General features: G+C 42.7%; 1 protein-coding gene across 3 annotated transcripts in view; it reads left to right on the plus strand.

The window, feature by feature from the left end:
• CDKAL1 (CDK5 regulatory subunit associated protein 1 like 1) overlaps positions 1-23,119 on the plus strand; it is a 723,350-nt gene that overhangs the window by 697,760 nt on the left and 2,471 nt on the right. The window lies entirely within an intron of this gene.

Consider the following 23,119-nt stretch of genomic DNA (forward strand, 5'->3'; position numbering starts at 1 on the left):
AGGCACCACACCCGGCCTACTTTAATTTTTTTTTTTAGCACTTTTTTTAAAGTCCTTTGCAGCCTGATGCGGTGGTTCACGCCTGTAATCCCAGCACTTCAGGAGGCCAAGGCAGGAGGAATGCTTGACCCCAAGAGTTTAAGAACAGCCTAGCACCACTGGGAGACTTTATCTCTATAAAAATTGTAAAAATTAGCCAGGTGTGATGGTGCATACCTGTAGTCTCAGCTACTTGGGAGGCCGAGGTGGGAGGACCACTTGGCCCCAGAGGGTCGAGGCTGCAGGGAGCCGCTGCAGCCCAGCCTGGGTGAAAGAATGAAACTTTATCTCAAAAAAAAAGAAAAAAAAAAAAAACAAGTACTTTGCATTCGTGGATTTCACTGTACATTATAGTATAGCAATTAAGAACATGAATTCTGGATTCTGATTACGCAAGTTTGAATCTTGATTCTACTATTAAAAAAAATATGATCTTGGGCAAGTTACTCAATGTCCCTCCACCTCAGTTCTCCCTCTGTAAATGGGTGATAGTAATACCTGCTTCATAGAATATATGTGGAAATGGCTTAGCAGTCAATAAATATTGGCTACTATTTTCATTATTAATTTGTGATGCAAGCCAAGGCATTATTTTACTTTAATTTGTGAAGTAAAAGTTGCCCAATAGTTTATCATTTCAAATGTTGTATTCATCAGCCATAGATTTCTGACAATGGCAGATGAAACCAGACCAACTGCTGAGATGCCTCCATGAGAATGACAAATTAACAGAAAGAGATTCCAGTAATACTCCTACAGCGTTGGCCATTCTTGCTGACAGGCATTTCTTCCTCTTACTCTTTATGTCTTCTTTTTTTGAAAAAAGGAGAATATTCTAGAATGGAGGCCTGGACTTACCATTCTCTTTCTTACAAGTTAAGAGAAGACTGCCCCAGGGTGCCTAAGTGCCACCTGTTTCTCATCTATTGAAACTTTGATCCTAAGAATGGATTCACTTGAGCAGTTAGATAGCTCAGCACCGACACAGCCGACCGCGTTTGGAAAGGAAGCAGAAGTTTTAAAGGGTAGCATGGTTTGCTTCATTACCAGACAAAGGCCAGCAGGATATTCAGGTGTACTGAGTTTTATGTACAAACTATACTATATTTTCAGAGCTTTGACCCTTGGAAAAACACAGTTAAAATGCTTTCCTCTCCCATCTGACATTCATTTCCAGAACCACTGAAGTGAAAGGGTCTATTAGTTCAAGGCCAGATTTGAAAGCACATGAAAACTACATTCATGAGGTTAAGAAATGGCTTAATAATTAACTTAAAACACTTGAAAGTGGGTCTAATTTCAGACAGATCAGCTAACCATGCTCGAAGCAAATGAGGGCGTGTTTCTTCCTATTTTTCCTTCCACCCCCAAGATACCGGCCTCAACCCCAAGCAGTTTTTTCAGTTCCTTTTTTTTTTTTCTTATTAAACTTTATGTAAGACTAAATTCTTCATCACTGCTAAGTTCGTGTCACAAACAAAACCATAGTACATTTAATATTTTATGCATTTTTCTTTCTTTTTGTATCTTGTTAGTTTCTTTTACAGACTGGTTAGGATGTATTTGAGTTTCACAGTCTAGATACATAACTTTTATTCTGTACTGCTGGGCTATATTTTATTGGCCATTGCAGCTGAACTAGTGTGACTGTCAGTTCAAACTGTGTTTAGTGTGTTTACAATACCTTTCGTGTACCAATTTGAGTACCATCCAAAGGATCATCAGAGCAAGCCGATGCTAAACAATTAGCTTTCATTTCACTTGCATCACTAATTGTGCAATCACTGATGATAATTCTCTTCCTCCTGAGGGTTGTAGCTGGAGCATCGTGAGGGAAATTGCATGCATCAGGGAACTAATTGTGCCTTGGTAATAGTAATAGGTACCATCTAGTGAACCTCTACTATGTGCTTGGTATTGAGGCTCTTTACTCGTATTACTTCAGTTTATTATTCTAGCCTGGCCTAGGGTAGCTAGAACACAATGAAGTTCTTTACAAAGCTGTACACACCCACATAGAGGCATCATAGGATGGGACTGAGCAGGTGTTTTCCCCACCTCTCCATCCCCTGCCCACATCCAAGATAGGAGGCAGAAGGAGCAGTGAGCCTGGGACAAAGATATGGACCGACTTCCCTAGCTGAGCGCTAAGGAAAAGAACCAGGCCCCCGAGCCTGAATTACTCACATGTACAACATGCAGGTAGCACCTGGCCTCTTATAAAATGTTTCAGTGTTTATTATCCAGGAACTGAATGAAATCTTAGAGATAGAAATAATGAATATGGGCTTGATCTTTGAGAAGTTTTTGGTCTGACTGTTCTTCTGATAATGCTGCCAATCAGTTGTGACCCTGGTAGGGAGGGATTGGCATGAGGGAAGTGGTCTTGTATAGGTATGCTAGCTCACCTGTGCAACATAATTACTCCTGTGGTTAAAGTTTTATGGATGATTTCCCCAAATCTAAAAGGAATCTCTGAAGAGCAAACGGGATTCTTTATCATGAAACCATCGAATGGAAAAAGCTTCCTTAGGAGAACCAAAGCTGTATTTCAGCAGCAGCAGAACCTGAAAGGTCATCTAAGCCCAACCATCTATCCCTGCAGGATGGGACTAGGGAGGTTCCAGAACACCATGATCTCCTGTGATGATTTGAACCCGGGTGTCGGGAACCACTTTTCCACATTCACATTTTCACTGCACTATTTCCCCTTCACTTATCTTTATCTGTTTACTCAGTCAACAATTATCAATGATGAGTATGACACACTATGCGTCAAAGAACTAATTGTGCCTTGATAATAATATCTGTCTGTGTTAGGACTGTCTGTGTCAGTCCTGGTTTATACCTGTTGTAATAGTATTAATAATATGCCCTTGTTCCACTCCTCAAAGTATTCTAGTTTGGATAATAAATTATATGGTCATCCTATAAATTCCAAAAGTTGACCCAGCGCTGTGTCAAGCACTGCTTGGGATACAGAAGTCTGAGATATCATCCTGCCCTCAAGGAGATAAAGTCTAGTTGGGAAGAGAAGATATGTGCTGCTGTGGTCTGAATGTTGGTGACTTCCCAAAGTTCAATGTTAAAACCTAATCACTGATGTGATGGTGTTAGGAGGTGGAGCCTTTGGGAGGTTGTTAGCTCATGAGGGCGGAGCCTTCATGATGAGGATAAGTACCTTTATACCACACTAATGAAGGCTCCAGAGAGCTGCCTTGACCCTTCCATTGTGTGAGGACACAGCAAGAAGAATCTGTCTATAAACTAGAAATCTGGCTCCTACCAGACGCCAAATCTACTGGCACCTTGATCTTAGATTTCCCAGCTTCTAAAACAGTGAGAAATAAATCTCTGTTTTTTAAAAGTTACCCAGTTTATGGCATTTTGTTACAGTCACCCAAACGAACTAAGACAGTATATGCTTATGAAACAAAATCTATAATATGTCAAATGTTAAATTGGTTGGCGTTAGATCATAAGAAGTTAGAAGATAGGAGATCTCTGAAGACTTGAGGTTTTAGGAAATGTATGGATCAGGATTCCTTGCAGACAACAGAAAGCAGTTTAGTTGAAAGGAAGGAATGTATAAAAGGATGCTAGATGGCCCACAGAATTGTTAGAAGGGCCAGGGACCAGAATCTTTGCTGAGTTTTCCAGAAACAACACCCAGAACCACACAGGAGCTTTTGGTAAGAGGTGTCGCCTCTGCTCCACCTGCCCCATCTAGGCAGAGGCCCCATGCCCCGTCTGCTTCCTCATGAAGCTCCCAATCAATGTCTCACATATATTACATCTGATTGTGGAACCCAGGTCTCACGTTTACACCCTGGGGACAAAGGAGGTTAGAAAATCATTTTTGGCATCTGTATTCTTGGGGAACTGTCAATGTGGAGAGGGTTTTCAGACAATTTCTACTACAGAGAGTTTCATGGATATGGTAGGATTGGAACGGGACTTTGAAGGTGAGAAGAACTTAATCAAGCAAGTAAAGAAGGAAACTTTTCTCACTGTGGAAAGAACCAAAGCGAAGTGACAGAATGCACAGACTTAGATATCCATAGGCAGTTGTGTGCAGTTGGAAGGCAGAGGGAAATAACCTTTAGTATAAAGACTGGGACCTCTGGGTTTTGAAGTCAAATAGGATTTATACCTAACACATTAGACAAGCATGTGTATTCATCCAAGACAGGTTAGGCTGTGCTTCAGTAACAAATTAACCCTGAAATCTCAGGGCTAACATAACAAAGGTTTATTTCCTGCTCACACTGAGCATCTGAGATGTACCACTTAGTGTGTAGTTTAGAGTCAGGTCGTTGTCTGCTCCACACAGTCACTCAGGGACCCAAGTTGACTGCATGTCTCCATGGCAAGTAGAAACGATTGCTGGTGAACCAGGCTTTTTACTGCCTCAGCACAGGAGTGGTACATGGTGTTTCTATTCATATTCATTGACCAGAACTATTCACATGGCCCTATCTAACTACAAGAGTCTAGAAAATACCTGCTTTTAACAAGGAGAAGATATGGGTGAATACTAGAAGTTTCTATCATGCATGTGGGAATATTTTGTTTTGCTTTGTTTTTGAGTCCGAATCTCATTCTGTCACCCTGGCTCTGGAGTGCAGTGGTGCAATCTTGGCTCACTTGTAGCCTTTACTTCCTGGGCTCAAGTGATCCTCCCACCTCAGCCTCCCGAGTAGTTGGGACTAGAGACTTGCCCCACTGTGCCTGGCTAATTTTTTTTACTTTTTGTAGAGATGAGGTCTCATTATGTTGTCCAGGCTGGTCTCAAACACCTGGGCTCAAGCAATCCTCCAGCCTCAGCCTCTTAGAGTGCTGGGATTACAGGCGTGAGCCTCCCCGTGCCTGGCTACATGTGGGAAAGTTTTTGAGCATGAGCATAGTATAGTGAAAGTTTCTATGTGAGGGAAAGCCCATGAAAGCAGGCCCCGCATGGCTGGTCCACCCACCACTGGCTCCAGGCCCCAGTGCAGTGCCTGTTTCATAGTTATTGAATGAACTTGGGTCTCGGTGATATGCAGGGTGGAATGGATGGGTTCTCCACCAGAGGCAGGGAACCTACATGATAGGTTGAAATCCTCTATTACTCCAACTGATGCGGACATTAATATATTCTTCAATGGTTAAAAAAAAAAAATCACAGTCAAGCCACTCAACCTGCTTTTTGAAGTCATTTGACGTCTTGATAAGCAGATTGCAGAAGCCCCTTTTTAAACTGATAGTAATCTTGCAAATTGAAATTCTTTTCATGGGAACTATGAGGATGAATACTTTAGAGCAAGACTTTCTTCTAACCATAAATTGTAGTTTCCTAGTTTCCCTTCTCCCTTTCTTTTTTTTTTTTTTTTTTGAGACGGAGTCTCGCTCTGTCGCCCGGGCTGGAGTGCAGTGGCCGGATCTCAGCTCACTGCAAGCTCCACCTTCCGGGTTCACGCCATTCTCCTGCCTCAGCCTCCCGAGTAGCTGGGACTATAGGCGCCCGCCACGTCGCCCGGCTAGTTTTTTGTATTTTTTAGTAGAGACGGGGTTTCACAGTGTTAGCCAGGATGGTCTCCATCTCCTGACCTCGTGATCCGCCCGTCTCGGCCTCCCAAAGTGCTGGGATTACAGGCTTGAGCCACCGCGCCAGGCCCCTTCTCCCTTTCTAATGATGAAAGTGACAGCCTGTTTCTCCTATGAGACTCCGAGTATGGATGTTGCATTGTACCTAAAATAATACATTTTAACATTATTTTTAAATCAATAAAATAGAATATGTTCAAAGAAATAGAGTGTGATTGTTTTCTGACATAGTTTACAATGTTTAAAATTTTTTTCATTATTTTTAAATTTTTATGTGTTTAGGGGGTACAAGTCCCGATTGCTTATATGCATGCAAGCAGTGTATTAAATTTAAAGGGCTTTTAGAAAACAAGTTTTCTATCCCTCTATCTCCTGAATGCAATTCTATAAAATTATTGAGAAACAGAAATATTCAATCTGTATGGCAAATCAGTTATCTAGAGCAGTTTTCTGATAGGAAGCCAACCTAAATAATTAAGATGTAGCACCTTGCAAATTTACCAACCCCTGAGAAGGAAAGTCAAAAGGCAATAAAGGCAAAGAACCATTGGCAGAGTTTATGAAGATCAGCATTTTCCCTTCCACAGGCCCCTGGCTCCCAGGGCTTCCTCCTTGCAAACATCCATTTTAAAGGAATAGAGTAGCCCTTACGCACATCAGGTCAGACTATGGGTTTGGCATTTTGGCTCTGTTGCTTACTAATTGTGATCATTGTCTGGTCACTTACCCTCTCTAGGTGTCTTTCCTCATCTATAAATTGGGACGAGTAGAGTCCATTTGATAGGATGGTTTTGACATCGAAGTGAGGTAAAGCTTGGGAAGCACTGAACGCTGCCTGACACGTAGAAGTGATCCGTGAATATGTGATGTGGAGTGGGGGGCGTGGTGATAGTGAAGATTTACTTGGGGCCTGGTTGATCAAGATGCTAATAGTATCTCTTTCATGAACATGGATGATGTTTTGCCCTCATCACCTGTATGCCATGAGACGAGGAATTGGTCGTTGGTCTTTTAAAACATAACAGTCTTTATAAGCAGCGATAGCATTTGTAAAGGATAGCTGACTGAAATAAATTCTTTGTGTTTTCAGTTCCCCCTTTTCACTGACTCTGAGTAGCTATTTCTTTTGTTATCCTTCATGTGAACACAGTTCCTCTGAACAATCACAAAGCATCTATGGTATAAGATAGTGGCATTCACTACAGGTCTTTTTCTCTTAAATATTCTTGTGGGAAGTGATTTTCCCTACCGTGTACTATATTATCTGAAAATGAAACGATCTGCCTAACCTGTCTCCCTGTTTCTACCCTGAATATAAATCAGATTGTGTCTCTCTCCTCCTCAAAACCATCTAGTGCTCCATATGACTCAGAAATTCCATCTATATATATCCAATAGAATGGGAACTAGGGACTCAGGTACTTATAGCCCAATATTCATACCAGCATTATTCATAAATAACCCAAAGGTGGAAACAACAAAAGTATCTATCAAAAGATGGATGGACACACAAAATGTGGCATGTGGCAGAACGGAATGTTATTCAGCCATAGAAAGACATGAGGTTCTGACACGTGCCACAGCGTAGGCAAACCTGGAGAACATCATGTGAAGCAAAACAAGCCACACCAAAAACGGCGAATATTCCACGATTCCACTTACGTGAAATACTGAGAATAGGCAAATTCATAGAGACAAAGTAGGTTAGAACTTACCAGGGGCTTGGGGTGGAGACAGGGAGTTTCCTCTTAAGGCTTGCAGAGTTTCTGCTTGAGGTGATAACGTTTTGGAAATAGTGGTAATGGTTGCACAACATGGTAAATATAATGAATGCCACAAAATGGTGTACTTAAAAATTGTTCAAATGTTATGTTATCTATAACCATATACACTTTTTTTAATGAAAATCATCTAAGGTTTCCCAACATGTTCAGAATGAAAGCCAGAGAAAGTACAACAGCCTCAGGGTCCTGTGCCTTGACCTCTCTGCCCTCGAGAACACTGGCCTCCAGGCTGCTCCTTGAACATGAACGCACGAGGTCTGCTTCTTCAGAAGGGCCTTTTCATCTGCTGGTCCCTCTGCTTGGAATGCCCATCTCTTAGATATCCATGGAACGTACTTCATTCAGGTCTTTGCTGAAGCATCAGCTTATCAGTGAGGTCACCCTGGGCAGTCCTCCATAAAACCCCAAGCCCTCACCATCCAACACAGCCTAGTACTTCCTATTCTTACTCTGCTCGATTTTCTCCATGGCACATTGTATCACCAGACATATTACATATTTACAGGTTTCTTTTGTCTCTAGTTACTAAAATGGAAACCCCGTGAATGCTGGGACTTCACTTCATTTACCTTTTGTGTCCTTAATGACTAGGACAGGGCCTGGCAGGAAGCAAATGCTCAGTAAACGTCTGTTGGATGGATGGATGGATGAATGAATGAATGAATGAGTGAATGAATGAATGAATTTGTTCCGGAGATATATGTATACCCCTTACTGAAAAGGACTGCAGGACCAAAAAGCTGGTTATCCTAGATATGGGTTATCTTTTGCCGTGATGAATGCCCTATGACAATCAACCACGGAACTGCAGTGGGACTCAGCTGGTCTCAGCCTGGCTCACTCACACATCTGCAGTGCACGAGAGGGTAGCTCAGCAGCTCTTCTAAGCTTAGTGGGGCTTCCTAACATGTATGGAGGTCCAGCAGGCATTTGATGCATCTAGATGGCCTCAACTGGGACTCTGTGGGTGAATCAGCTCTGCTCCGCAGGCCTCATCCTTCAACCGGCTGACCTGCGTACGTTCCCGTGGTAAAGGCAGAGAAATAGCCAACAGACATGCACAAGTGCTTTTCAAGCCTCTGCACGCATGATGTTTGATAGCGTCCTGTTGGCCAAGTAAATCACAGAGCCATGACCAGGAACACACTACAAAGTTATGTCACAAGAAGATACAGATACAAGGAGGCATAAGGAATTGGAAACATTAATGTATTCGGTCTGCCACACCCTGTGAAGTCTTGATGGTTTTGCCTGTGATCTCTGCAAACTTCCTCCTTCTTTTCTACATCCCCAGAAGAAATCACATTCAGTTTCAGCCTGAGATCTAATCCTTTCAGCTCTATAACTCAGTGTCTTGTTTTTAGATAGTGAGTTTAGAGTGGAAGGGTTGAATCTGGTAAAAAGAACCTGAAATCTAAATGTTAATTGAAGCTAAGGGACCTTGTCATAGTCTTTTCTATGAGGAAATGTCAAGTGCTCTAGATATCCAGTGTTTTTCTCTGAGGTACAGATATACCCAGCAACTCCACATTATCACCCTGGGGACCTGTGGTAGGCAGAATAATGCCCCCCACTTCACCCCACAAAGGTGATCATGTCCTAATCCCTGGAACCTGTGAATATGTTAGATTACGTGACAGAGAGAATTAGGGTTGCATATGGAATTAAATTTGCTCATCAGCTGCCCTTAAAATAAGGAGGGTATACTTGATTATCCAGATGGGCCCAGTGTAATCACCATGGTCCGTAAAAGCAAAAGAGGAAGAAGGCAGAAGAATCAGAGGTCAGAGTGATAGGAATGCTGACTTCGAAGATGAAAGGGGGCCGTGAGCCCAGGGATGCAAGCTAGAAAAGGCAAGGAAATGGATTCTCCCCTACAGCCCTAGAAGGAGTCCACACCACACTTGATTTTCGTCCATTGAGACACATCTGACTTCTGAGTTCCAGAACTAAAAAATGGTAAATTTGTATTGTTTTAAGCCATGCAGTTTGTGGTAATTCGTTACAGCAGCAATTGGAAACTAATTGGGAACTTATCAGACTGATTTTATCCCATAGAATCCATGTAAGAAATGAGAAGGTGGCCGGGCGCGGTGGCTCAAGCCTGTAATCCCAGCACTTTGGGAGGCCGAGACGGGCGGATCACGAGGTCAGGAGATCGAGACCATCCTGGCTAACACGGTGAAACCCCGTCTCTATTAAAAATACAAAAAACTAGCCGGGCGAGGTGGCGGGCGCCTGTAGTCCCAGCTACTCCGGAGGCTGAGGCAGGAGAATGGCGTAAAACCCGGGAGGCGGAGCTTGCAGTGAGCTGAGATCCGGCCACTGCACTCCAGCCCGGGCGAAAGAGCAAGACTCCGTCTCAAAAAAAAAAAAAAAGAAAGAAATGAGAAGATGTATATTGGCAGGCTGGGCATAGTGGCTCACTCCTGTATTCCCAGCATTTTGTGAGGCCAAGATGGGAGGATCACTTGAGCCAAGGAGTTCAAAGCTGCAAGTGAGCTCTAATTGCACCACTGCACTACAGCCTGGACCACAGGGAAAGACCCCATCTCCACAGAAACAATCATAATAAGTGTGTATTAGCAACCAAGTGGCTGTTTATGTCCCATCTATTTTCCACATTGACCAATCATTGTAAGAAAGGTGGGGTGGATGGGTGGGGAACACCTTAAGCACTGAGAGGTGGTAAAGGAAACGTGCTAATGGAGAAGAGGGAGGTTAGTGACTGTGGCCCATCTAAGAAAAGAAAGGTCCTTAGGGAGACTGCTTGGAGAGCTGATGTTTGCAGGAAGCCCACCCACAGGTCTTGAACCCCCATCCTGGGCCACTTTTTCGTCCTTTGACCACCCCTTCCCCAACCCTCATCTCCAGCCCAAATCTTGCTAGAGCTTCTAACTTACGTCACATCAGCTGTGATGAGGACTTGGGATGGCCACTTATCTGCAATCGTTTCTCTAGTCTGGGTGCCATACCTAGGAGTGGTATTGCTGGGCTGGCCAGAGTGCGCAGCTCCCACCTTACCGGGTAATGTCCTACTATCTCCCAAAGTGGTATGTTAATTTCTGCCATTACCAGCAGCAGTGGCATAGTGTTCTGGATCCTCCACATTCTCACCCATACTTGATATTGTTCATTTTTTAACTTTTTCCAACCTGATATATGTTAGCTGGTATCTTTGTATTTTTAACTTGTATTTCTCTGATTACAAATGAGGTTGAGCATTTTTTAAAAATATGTTTATGGGTTTTATATATATATATATACATATATATACACACACATATATTCAGATTTTCTCTTCAGCGAAGAGTCTGTATAAGTCTTTTGCCCATTTTCTTCTATTGGATGATACTTTTTCATTGATGTTTAGGATTTTTCTTTTTTTCTTTTGAGTCAGGGTCTTGCACTGTTGACCAGGCTGGAGTGCAGTGGCGTGATCATTAGCTCACTGCAGCCTTGAAATCCTGGCCTTAGGTGATCCTCCCACCTCAGCCTCCCAAGTAGCTGGGACTACAGGCATGCACCACCATGCCCAGATAGGTTTTGTTTGTTTGTTTGTTTGTTTTGAGATGGAGTATCACTCTGTCCCCCAGGCTGGAGTGCAATGGCACGATCTCGGCTCACTGCAAACTCTGCCTCCCAGGTTCAAGCAATTCTCCTGCCTCAACCTCCCAAGTAGCTGGGATTACAGGCGTGCACTAGCATGCCTGGCTAATTTTTGTATTTTTAGTAGAGACGGGGTTTTGCCATGTTGGCCAGGCTGGTCTTGAACTCCTGACCTTAAGTGATCCACCCGCCTCGGCCTTCCAAAGTGCTGGGATTACAGGTATGAGCCACCACATCTGGCTATTTTTGCAGAGGTGGGAACTCACTACGTTGCCCAGGTTGGTCTCAAACTGCTCACCTCCAGCAATTCTCCTACTTTGGCCTCCCGAGGTACTGGGACCACAGGCAGGAGGCACTGTGCGCAGCTGGGATTTATGTAGTCTAGAGTCAATTACGTGTGAAGCAAGTGTCTCTTCCCTGTTTGCAGCTTGTTAACCTCTCTGGTTAGAACTTTTGTTCTTTTGTTTAGAACTTTGTATATTTTTGTGATTTGTTTAAGAAGTATGTCCTCCCTGCCTTGTGGTTAGAAAGGTTTTCCTCCCATACTGTCCTAAAGTTTTTCTAGTTTTTCCTTTGCCAGTTAAATATTTAATATACCTGAAATTGATTTTTAAACATGGTAGGTAGGGGTTAAATTTCATTGGTTTATCTGTGTATAACCAACTGTTCCAGAAAACTTTATTGAAAGTCCATCTTTCCTATTGGTCTTCAATGCCTCTGTTATGAGTCAGATTATCTGCTTCTAAGCTCACTTATGTGGTGATGGCAGGATTCAGTTTCTCATGGGTTGTTGCATTAAGGTCTTAGTCCTTGGCTGGCTATTGGTCAGAGGCCTCCCTCCATTCCTTCTCCTGTGGACTTCTCCATAGGGCAGCTCACAGCATGGCAGCTGGCTTCCCTCAGAGCAAGTAAGCAGAGAGAGAGAGATGGAAGCTATAGTACTTTGTAACCTAATTTTAGAAGTGACATCCATCATTTATGTTGAGCAGTAGAAGCAAGTGAGTACATCAGACCATAGCAAAGGGGAAGGGATTACATACAGGTGTGAATACCAGGAGGCGAGCATCACTGGGGATCATCTTCAGGGCTGCCTACCATACTTTTATAGTAACATAAGTAATTAAGTCTTTTAATATTAATCTAATTTTAAGTGGCTTTCCATAGGATCATTATTTTTTACTTTTAAAAACTATATTCAAAATAGAAAGGGAGAATGGGCATGTCTTGGAACAGATTTTTGGAAGAAGGCATAATAGAACTTTGGGAGTGATGGGAAAATATGTAGAGATGTGTCTTTCTTCAGATGGTTGGGTTCAGTTTAGTGTAATTATAGTAAGCACAGTCCTCTCTCAGTATCTGTGGGGGATTGGTTCCAGGACCCCCTGTGGATACCAAAATTCATGGATGCTGAAGTTCCTTATATAAAATGACATTGTTTTGCATGTAAACTACACACATTTTCCCATATATTATCTCTAGATGACTTTTGATATCTAATACAATGCCTACACATCACTTCAGATTCATGGATTCAACATAGTATTCAGTGTGTGACAAATTCAAGTTTTGCTTGTTGGAATTTTGTGGAATTTTTCCCCCCAAGTGTTTTCTATTCGTGGTCAGTTGAACTTATGGCTGTGGAACCCACAGATATGGAGGACCAACTGTATAAACTATGTAATTTTTCCTAACTAGTTTATCTGCATTTTCCAAACTGCAAAACTATCGTGGTGATATACAGGAAACATTTTACGTATTAGCTTATCATTTATAAGATTCTTAGAGATAGAGAAAAGCACCTGCCATCTCCTTTATTTGTTTTATGTAGTTCATAGAGCTCAGTGATGCTAAAACCACATTTCCAGTGTCACTGAAAATGATACTTAGAACAAGATAAGAGGGTTGTGTTGTAATAACAGCTAACATCACACATGGCTTCTTTTTCATTGAAAATACAAACCAAACATCTGCCAACACACTTTCATGGTTACCTAGTTGGAAGGAAACCCTTAGGAACAATTATTTTGAGTTGAATTGATTACTTAAAGATGAAGTTTAATACACCCAATTGTTATGTTTATCAACATCCTAGTTCAGTGCTTCCTGTGTGCACTCCATGGAATGAGAATGGTTTCGGGTGTGGTTTGAGAAACTATTGAAAAGACTTCATCATCAGTAAAGCATCTTGACCCAATTCACTTTTTATGTCTTCAACTTTGCCACACCTGTGGCCCAGCTGTCGTTTATACTGATGCTTATCTCCAGCCACTAATGAGGAATAGATGAGTTCAGGTTTCTACTGCTATCATGAATGCTGGGATTACAGGCCTCATGGTTGTGAGTGTGCCTCTTGGTTCCTTTTTTATGTCAGAGCTCGTGTGTGTGTGTGTGTGTGTGTGTGTGTGTTTGCGAGCACATGTGTACTTGTCCATGTATCTTAGGCTGATATTTAGTTAGCAAAAGAGATTTACATGACAAGTTCTCGAGTAATTTCCAAATTTCCAAACTTTGACCCAGTAAATAACAAACTTGTGTTTTCCTTACGTATAGTTACTAAGAGAACCTTCTCTACTTACCTCTCTTTGGAGAAAAACATTTAAACAACAATGAGGAAGCAGTAAAGATAAATGTATTTCCAGCTAAGATGCCAGACCTCTGATAGCATACCTTCTTGGCAGGGCTTCCTTTGTGGAATTGGAGAAGTTATGTATAAGCAAATGCTAGTGCACCACTGTTGGCAAAGGTTTCTATACTGTATTATTAATTCTAGATCTAGTTCTTCCGCCCTATACCCTCCCCTTATTTTGGTAAATGTAACAAGCCAAAAATTAGGAAACCATTATAAGCTCATTGAATAACTATTTGGTACGAAGCTAAAGATGAAGAAAGCTAAAGATGAAGGTATTAGATAGAAGCCCACAGCTGGAGTGCCGTGAAGGCATCACAAAGCCTGAGAGGTCGCCTTTGCTCCTTCCTTCTTAGGAAGGGCTGATGCACAGCTCCTGTTAGGGATGCTTACCTTACGAGGTGCTTCCTGAAGTTCATACTGGAGAGATTAAAATATAATTGTGGGCCAGGCACAGTGGCTCATGCCTGTCATCCCAGCACTTTGGGAGGCTGAGGTGGGCGGATCACATGAGGCCAGGAGTTCAAGACCAGCCTGGGCAACATGGTGAAACCCCATTTCTACTAAAAATACAAAAATGAGCTGGGCGTGGTGGCACATGCCTGTAATTCCAGCTATTTTGGAGGCTGAGGCAAGAGAGTCACTTGAACCTGAGAGGCGGAGGTTGCAGTGAGCCAAGATCACGCCACTGCACTCCAGCCTGGGCGACAGAGGAAGACTCCATCTCAAAATATAAAAATAAAATGTAATTGTGATAGAGATAGCTTATAATTTTGTATTCAAAACCAGAATTTTTTGGGGGGGGGACAAGGTCTTTCTCTGTCACCCAGTCTGGAGTGCAGTGTTGCCATCACAGCTCACTGCAGCCTCCACCTCCTGGGCTCAAGTGATCCTCCTACCTCAGCCTCCTGAGTAGTTGGGACTACAGGCACACCCTACAATAGCCAGCTAATTTTTGTATTTTTTGTAGAGAGGGGGTTTTGCCATGTTGCCCAGGTTAGTGTAGAAGTCCTGGGCTCCAGCGATCCACCCACCTTGGCCTCCTAAATTGCTGGGATTACAGGTGTGAGCCACCATGCCCAGCCAATTTCAATATTCTTTTCTATAGTATACTGTACTGCATAATATATGTTTTAAGATTATTTCTAATGTATGTTTGAAGATCATTTCCTTGCATTGGTCACATATTTGGTTTCAGTAGGTTTTCTGCAGAGCCCATATGTTCAGGCTTGGTGGGGGGAAAAAGCCTGTTCTAAACTCTAATTTATCCTGAGATCTGAGCTATCAAACAATTTTTTCTTCATCCCTGTTAGATTGCACTTCAAGCTCTAACAGTGCCTCTGAGCCATGAGAAAAATTTACACATAAGAAATGTTTTGAAGCCATTAAAATAAGTTCAGAGCTTAAGAGTTGCTTTCCCATCTCTTGAGTCAGATGAAATGCGGGCTTACAGAGAGTAATAATTAGGTGATGGGCAGATGCCAAGCTTTGTTTTTTGAAATGATTATCTCTGTCTTTCATTTGGCACCGTTCAAGTCTGCGGGTTGGGCATTCTGAAAGAGAGGGATTGCTGAGACCACGCAGGGGCACATCAGATCTGTTCCTTTGGTGGACATCAAGGCAGAATTACTCAGAATATAATCTGAAATGCATTTGATCATACAGTAGATAGTTTAATAATTTATGTTCAGTCTTATGAGCAAAGCCTTGTGTTTACTCTGCTATCACCAAAATAAGATTAAAAAAAAAAACCCATCCATTATATTAAGATTAGAGAGTTTGCTTGTGTGTGTATGTGTGAGTTCAAGTTTAAAATTTTTGTTTGTAATTGTAATGACCTGATAGCAATTACACATTTGGGGCCAAAGGGGTAAGGGAAAAATTTCAGAAGAACAATCTCTGATGTAGAATTTCTCATTCCCAGAATTGAAACAGAAAGGCTGACAGTATTGTGCTCTAATTGTGTGACTGTGTGACAGAGGTCTTATAACGGAAATGTCCTTCCAAAAGAAATGGAAAGGAGCAATTAATTCCAACTTCAATTTGTAGATCCTGTTACTTTCCAGTGTACCTATAATGCTGATGGACTATGCATATCACATTGTTTTCACTGACTTCAAGATAAAATCCTAGCATTTTTGGTTTGGAGATAATTGGGTATACCTAGTTATATGATATTAAAGAGCTCCCAATTTGGGGAATGTCTAGAAGAATAAGGGAGAAAGAGAGCTTGGCACCCTTAATCCCTGTACATCCCGGTATCTGGTAATAACATGAAGCCCAGGGACAGGGTTGTCTTGTCAATTCAAGGAAGGGAGCTGGCATGTGGAATGTGATTGCAGGGCCCTGGCAACACCTGCAAGTGTCAGGGACAGAAGAACTCATTTAGAAGCTGTACCGCAAGATGGGAAGACAGGTGGCAACTCTCTTACAGGGATATCTTTTATTTGAGCAGAACCAGACCAACTGTTCCTCATTAAATCACATTTTGCAACGTGTTCTCATGTGAGCGCATCAAGTGTGTGTGTATGCGTGTGTTCAGAGCATACTCAGCGATGTGCCATCTACAGGTCATAATTACAAAGTCACAATGTGGCTCAGTACTGCAAGACAGGTAGTGTGAAATGTCTCTGCATCGCTTGCGACTGACTTTTCTGGAATGGCCTCTATAGGGAAACTCAACATAACACCGTTGTCTCTGTGAGGTGCAGTGGCAAGTAAGATGGAGAAAATCGATTTGGTGGACTGTTGGTCTTGATAGTCATTTTAATAGCTGTGCAGTGCCTTGCTTTTTTTCTCATTTATTTATATGGAATTATCAATGTATCTCAGAAGCATTGCGGAGGGGCTGTACTTAGTATGACTAAAGGCAGGCCACTCATCTGCTTCACCATTTATACTATCAGAAATTTGGGCAAGTGACTTAACGAGAGGGTTAACTCCTATTAGCTACTTCATTGAGTAGTTTGAAGGATTTGAGAGCACTTAGAGTTCTGCTAGGTACACGGTGAATGTTCTCTAAATCTTCCTTCTACTTAGTATTTTCACATAGAGCCTATCCTCTGCCTTTCTCACTTAGTCCTTGTGCTTCTGGTTCTCCAGCCATGTACCATATTACAACTTATCAATATTTTGTATGAGAAGGAAGAGGACTTGGAAGAAAGGCCTCTAAACAACATGACTTCCTTCCATTGGAAGCCCAAGCCCATCCAGCCCCCAAGAAAAGAATACTTGTAACTAGGTGAAGAAATGATGATAGGAGGCAAAGGAATAAGTAGAAATGCAAATGCCAATTCAGAAAACATTAATTGATTATCTCTTGGGTGCCCTTTCCCTCAGAGTCTTGTCTCTTGGGGTCGAAAGACCTGTGAGTAGGACACATCTGAAGGCCCAGGAGGCCTGTTTCCTCCCCGTTTTCTTTTCTTTTTTTTTTTTTTTTGAGGTGGAGTCTTACTCTGTCGCACCCAGGCTGGAGTGCAATGGCGTGATCTCGGCTCACTGCAAGCTCTGCCTCCCGGGTTCATGCCATTCTCCTACCTCAGCCTCCCGAATAGCTGGGACTACAGGCGCCCACCACCGCTCCCGGCTAATTTTTTGTATTTTTAGTAGAGACGGGGTTTCACCATGTTGGCCAGGATGGTCTCAATCTCCTGACCTCGTGATCCACCCGCCTCGGCCTCCCAAAGTGCAAGGATTACAGGTGTGAGCCACCGCGCCCGGCCCCTCCCCATTTTCTTAGCAAGCAGCTAGCTCAGCAAGTCTGTTAGCTCAGCAGAAGGAAAAGGCCTTAGCAGAGGCTAAGACTTGGAGGTTTGCTGTCCTCTTCCCCCAGGAAACTTCATGGTCAGCCAGCCACACAGTCGCCTAGAGGCACCCTGTCCCTCTTTCCTGGTAAACATGTAGAGCATCACACTTCTGTCAGAGTGTGTTCTCTTGGGCAGCTAGTTCAGCTCTACCTACACTGAGCACATTTTCTGGTGGGATGCAAGCTTGGGGGCTCACATATGTCAGGAGTGGTAGGCACAGTCATGTCCCCCACCCAAAGATGTCCATATCCTAATCACCTGAACCTCCAACAATGTTACCTTACATGGCAAAAGGAACTTTGCAGGTATGATTAAGATACGGATCTTGAAATGAGAGGATTATTCTGGATTATCTAAGTGGGTTCAAGGTAAATCACAAGGGTCCTTATAAAAATAACCCTACGATCACCTGAGATCAAGAGTTTGAGACCAGCCTGACCACTATGGTGAAACCCCATCTCTGCTAAAAATGCCAAAATTAGCCAGGCATGGTGACATGCACCTGTAGTCCCAGCTACTCGGGAGGCTGAGACAGGAGAACTGCCTGAACCCAGGAGGTGGAGGTTGCAGTGAGCTGAGATCACGCCACTGCACTCCAGCCTGGGCAACAGAGTGAGACTCTGTCTCAAAATAACAATAAATAATAATAATAATAGTAACCCTGTGCTACTGGCTTTGAAAATGGAAAAAAGGGCCACAGGCCAAGAGATATAGGCAAATTGTAGAAGCTGGAAAGGGCAAGGAATCAGATTCTTTCCTGCGGCCTCCAGAAGAATGCCAGCCAACACCTTGACATAGAACTTGTGACCTCTAGAATCGAGAGAGAATGAATGCATATTGCTTAATACCCTAGGTTTGTGGTGATTTGTTAAAGTAGCAACAGAGAACTCATATAACATGCTGTTTCTGTGCTGGTAAGGTTTTTCCCTAGTAACCCTATTTCAGATTTATACTATGTAGTGTTGGTGATGTACGACTCTTTGTCCCATTTACTTGCCAGTCTAACAAGAAATACAAGAATAGGTAAATGGCAGTTCATATGGAAAGGATATTTGCTCCTATATAAAATGTGAATATGTGGTAGTAAGTAACAGGTAGCAATGGCAGTATGCATTTAGCTAACACTGGCTCCTCCGAGGTGCCAGGCCCTGGGCATCTGTTGGATAGAAAGGCCACCCCTGCTCACAAGGAGCACACCTAGGGTGGTGCAGGAGCCAGGAGCCAGCAGGGTGCTCACCACCGTTGACACACACCATGAGGTGGGCTGGCTGACAAGGCGAGCAGTCCCGCACTGGGTGGGCAGTCGTTGAGAGAGGTTTTCCTAAAGCACATCCTGTCTCAGTTGAGGCCTGAGCAAGCAGTAACTAGAGGAGCAGGAGCCGGTGATGGTTTTGGTTCAGAGCTCTCCAGAAGGCACACTCCACAGGCTTTACCATCTCAGAGCCCAGGGAGTAAGAGGTGCTGACTTCACAACGGACGTAGCTTCTTCCTCATGGGTTAGTGCTTGTGAGGATATTCAAGACAGGACATGGTCATCTCAGTATTGGTAGTAAGTGCTGTAGGAGGCTCTGGCCTTCTGTTTTTCATGCCACACTCCTGTGATGTCACCATAACAGCAACCCTTGTTGTGAACCTTCTGTATTCCAGGCACTCTGCCTGGCTGTGGGCACATTACTTCTATTCCTTCTGATAACATCCTAAGGTAGATGGCTTTCCTCCTTCACAGAAGGAGTAGCCAGGCTTAGAGAGTTTAAACCACCTGCCTAAGATCACATGGCTGTCTGAATCTGGGTTCAGTTTGGTCTGCCAGAATTCAAAACCCATGCTCATTCATTATAGTGTGTGCCTCTTGATGGTATACATAAGGAACAAAAATAGCACAGGTCAATTCTATTTGAGAAGCAAATAAAATAATGACTTTGTAATTTATAAAAAGAATTTCTGAGGACATTTTGCATTTTTCATTAGAACCATAAAATACCAAGGAATAAGTTCATCTCAATTGACATTTAAATGTTCAGGACACTTTATATATATCTAATTTAATCCTCATAAAAACCCTATGATGCACAAATACTAGCAGTATCTCCATTCTACAGGTGAGGAAATGGAGGAAAAAGGAGGAAAAAATTTGCCTGAGAATCCTCAGATGGAGCTGGGATTAGAGCCCAGAGCTCGAGGACTTACTGCTCCTAGAACTGGTTCCATCTGTGCCTCATGGCATGAAACATGCTCAAGTTAAAAGCATCTCTTTCCTTTCCCCAACAATACATGCAAAATTGCTAGGGATGAAGGAAATAGTTAGAGATAGAGTGTTGTTATCATCCCAACTGTCTGTATTTATCTTTAACTGATTGAAATCTGATCCCTAAAGTTTCTGAATATGAAAGTGTTTGTTTTTTTTTTTTGAAATTTTGGTATACATACTTGATTCTGCTTTAACAGATTTATCACTTTGATAGGATTTGATAGGCTACACTTTTGAAAATTAGTAGATTATTTTTAAGAGTTAGCAAGTAAGTAGGTTTAGAAATTAATCAAGGGAGCAGTGAGATTTACAAGGGAAGACAAACGCATGTTAATCAAAGTTAACACAGAATGCACTATGGGAATTTCAGTGTGTCCCTTAGTCTATTATAACAGGATAAATACATAGCTCCTTTTGAGTGAGCAAAGGTCATACCCTGCCTTGTTTCAAATTTCTGTTTTTAAAAAAGCATTTCTGAGTGGAATTTGAGTTCTTAAAAATTGAGTTGACGTTCCAGTTTGTTTTAATAAGCAGTAACATTTTTCAAATTTGGTGTATTATACTTTGAGAGATGCAGATATGTATTGAATTTCAGGAATTGACAATCTTGATAAGGTTTTAAAGGTTTAGGGAAGGTCTGATCCTCTGTTTACTTTCTAGAACTATGCTTGTCGTGTGTGTGTCGACTTTTTTCATTCTGTCGGCTGTTTATAATCACTTCGCCTAGAAGCACTTTTTATTACATTATTTTCTATTCTTGATGCTTGCTTTCAACTGCTATGGTTGCACATTTACATGTTTGAGCATCTTGGACTTTATGAGAAAGATCTCGTATTTCCCATATTTCTAAACTACTTTTTCTCAAGTATCTCAGTGGTAGTGACAATTGAAATGTACAAAGCTAGCTGGCTACTGATTATTACTCTGTCATCTGAGAAACTTTTTAAATATTATATTTAAAAATAGTATCATCAAAATCCTCTTATCAAGATCTTGATTTGGTAAAAGGTGAAAATAATAAAAGGGCACAGTACAATAGAGACAGGATGCATTTACCCTCTCCTGCTCCGCCGTCACGCTCCTGCCTTGATCCTCAAGAGAGTGGCAAATCCGTGGGTGTCTTGTGGCTGCATATATATGCATGCCTCTGCTTCTCCGCAGGATGCAGGGTGCAGACTTCTCCAGCAGGCACAGGAGGAAAGCTCAGCACCAAAACCTTTTATGAATCAGTTATGTTCAAATGTGGTAAACGTTTGAGGGGTGGAGAGAAAAAAGGATGCCCAAGGAAGAATGACTGAACTTAACATGACCACAAATAATCCACTCCAGTAGTTTAATAGGTAACTTTATTTTGAACAAAGTTTTATGACAGATGAGTTGAAAGGAGAAGAAATGTTCTGAAATTGTCATCAAAAGTCGAAGAGTTGTTGCTTTTATTTTAACCCAGGCCAAGAAGGCACAGTACCTGCACTGCTTCATGAAACAATAACACAATGTATTATAAACCCAACTAAATGCTTAAGACTTTAAGACTCACCTAGTCCTTCCCCAGGTCAGCCTGACACCTGGCCTGGCACCACTAATCATGACACAGGTGCAGAACCAAGGTCAAGCATTCTGAACTGGGGATAGAGAAAAGGGTGGATTTTCCCTGAAGCTCGTTTAGCCAGTTTCAGGGTCTCTCAATTTGAAGGGCCCCTTCCAAGACCCTGTACCTAATTTTGTATTCATTATTTTTGTCTCAAAGAGAAGGCTGCAGGACCCACAAAATCTGGGTCCACTCCTGGGTGAGGGTATCTGTGAACCTCCTGAAGACAGAATGTGAGCGTGGCTGTGTGGATACGTAAATATGCTTCCATATTTTTCTGGAAGGGTCTGTAGTCTTCTCAAAGCCATCTCTATGACTTACAGAGGTTGAAGAACTCAGGCCTCGGAGAAATTGATCAACCTCTTAATTCTGGTCTTATAAAACCACACTTATTAAGTGATGGTTTAATTGCTAGAGGCAACAAGTTGTGACTCAAGTAGAATAGCTTCCTGAATATATCACAGGACACACTGATCACCAGAGACATAGATGAGAATGTTCTTGATGGTTGCTCATCTCACTGGAATACACACTCTCATATTATTCATTCAATCAGTCACTCATTCATTCATTCCTAAACACTTACCGAGTACCTGCTCTGTGCCTGCAGCCTGCTAGGTTCCAGTATTTCAGAGATGAATTAGGCAGACTCGCCGCTTTTGAGGAACTCCCATAGTTCCTATCAATTCAGCTGAAGGACTCTGCATTCTTTCTCCAGGTTCCCACATATGTGTGAGCGCTGTCCTTGAGATCTTGAGGCTATTTTAAATTGAAATGGAAGCTGTTCAGCATAGATCTCGCTCCAAAATATTGCACAAAAAGCCAACCTCATAAGAGAGCTGTCTCCTGGGGGCGGGGACAGGTCTGGGTGCACCACTGAGCTCCGGCTCTTGCCTCCCGCTGCCATGGGAAGGATGGCCCCATTCTGTCCAGCTGTGTGCCTCCTGATGAAGGACTCAGAGTGCAGGGACACCAGCAGGGTATAGGCTCAGATACCTGAGGAGTGCAGCAGTAAATAACGCTTCAGCTGTCACTGGGGTTGAGAGACTTTTCCTTGTGGCTAACAGCTTTCTTAATTCTGCTGTTAGCCTCCTACAGACAGAGCAAGAATTCTTCCCACACAATCGCATGTGAATAGGAGCCTGTGGAAACTGGGCTGTAGAATTTGTTTTCATTTCCCCATTCCTATTCTTTGTGTCTTGCATTACTCACTCCTTTGAACTCAAATCCTATTGATTCTACATCAAAAGTCTGTTGTTCCCTCTGCCGTCATCCTGATAGAGGTCCTCATTATCTACCATTTCATCTGTTGCTCCAACTTACCACTGGATTTTCTACCCCATTCTCCTGCCTCCCTTCAGTCCACCCCACACATTCCCTGTTCGTGTTACCTTCTGCAAAGCACCATTCCAGTATCTCTCCTGTGCGTGGTGGGATGCAGCTTCCCAAACAGAAGCCAAAGAGGTACCAGGAGATTGTTAGAGAGCTTGGAAGGGAAGACCGAGCAAAGTACCACGGTTGTTCCGAGACACTTTGTGCTTCTGTGGATTTCCTGTCCTGTCCTGCACGGCCTCTGGGCTGCCTCTCCACCCTCTCACTTTTCCTTCCATCCAGCATTTCTCATCTGCCCCTTCACACCCCTCCTTCCATCTCTCAAAATGTTATTCAGGTTTCAACAGGGGAGTCCCGTGTTATTGGGGGAGGCACCGATTCTGAAGCAGGTGCACAAGGTGAAAATCTCATCAATTGCACTTCGAAACTAGAGCCACCCTGAGAATAGCCAGGTGCTCCTCTCTCCACTTCCCTGGACACCAGCTAAGAAGCCCGTGAACA

This window comes from Trachypithecus francoisi, unplaced genomic scaffold, assembly GCF_009764315.1.
Source record: "Trachypithecus francoisi isolate TF-2019V2 unplaced genomic scaffold, Tfra_2.0 Lachesis_group10, whole genome shotgun sequence".
In the NCBI taxonomy this organism is placed as follows: domain Eukaryota; kingdom Metazoa; phylum Chordata; class Mammalia; order Primates; family Cercopithecidae; genus Trachypithecus; species Trachypithecus francoisi.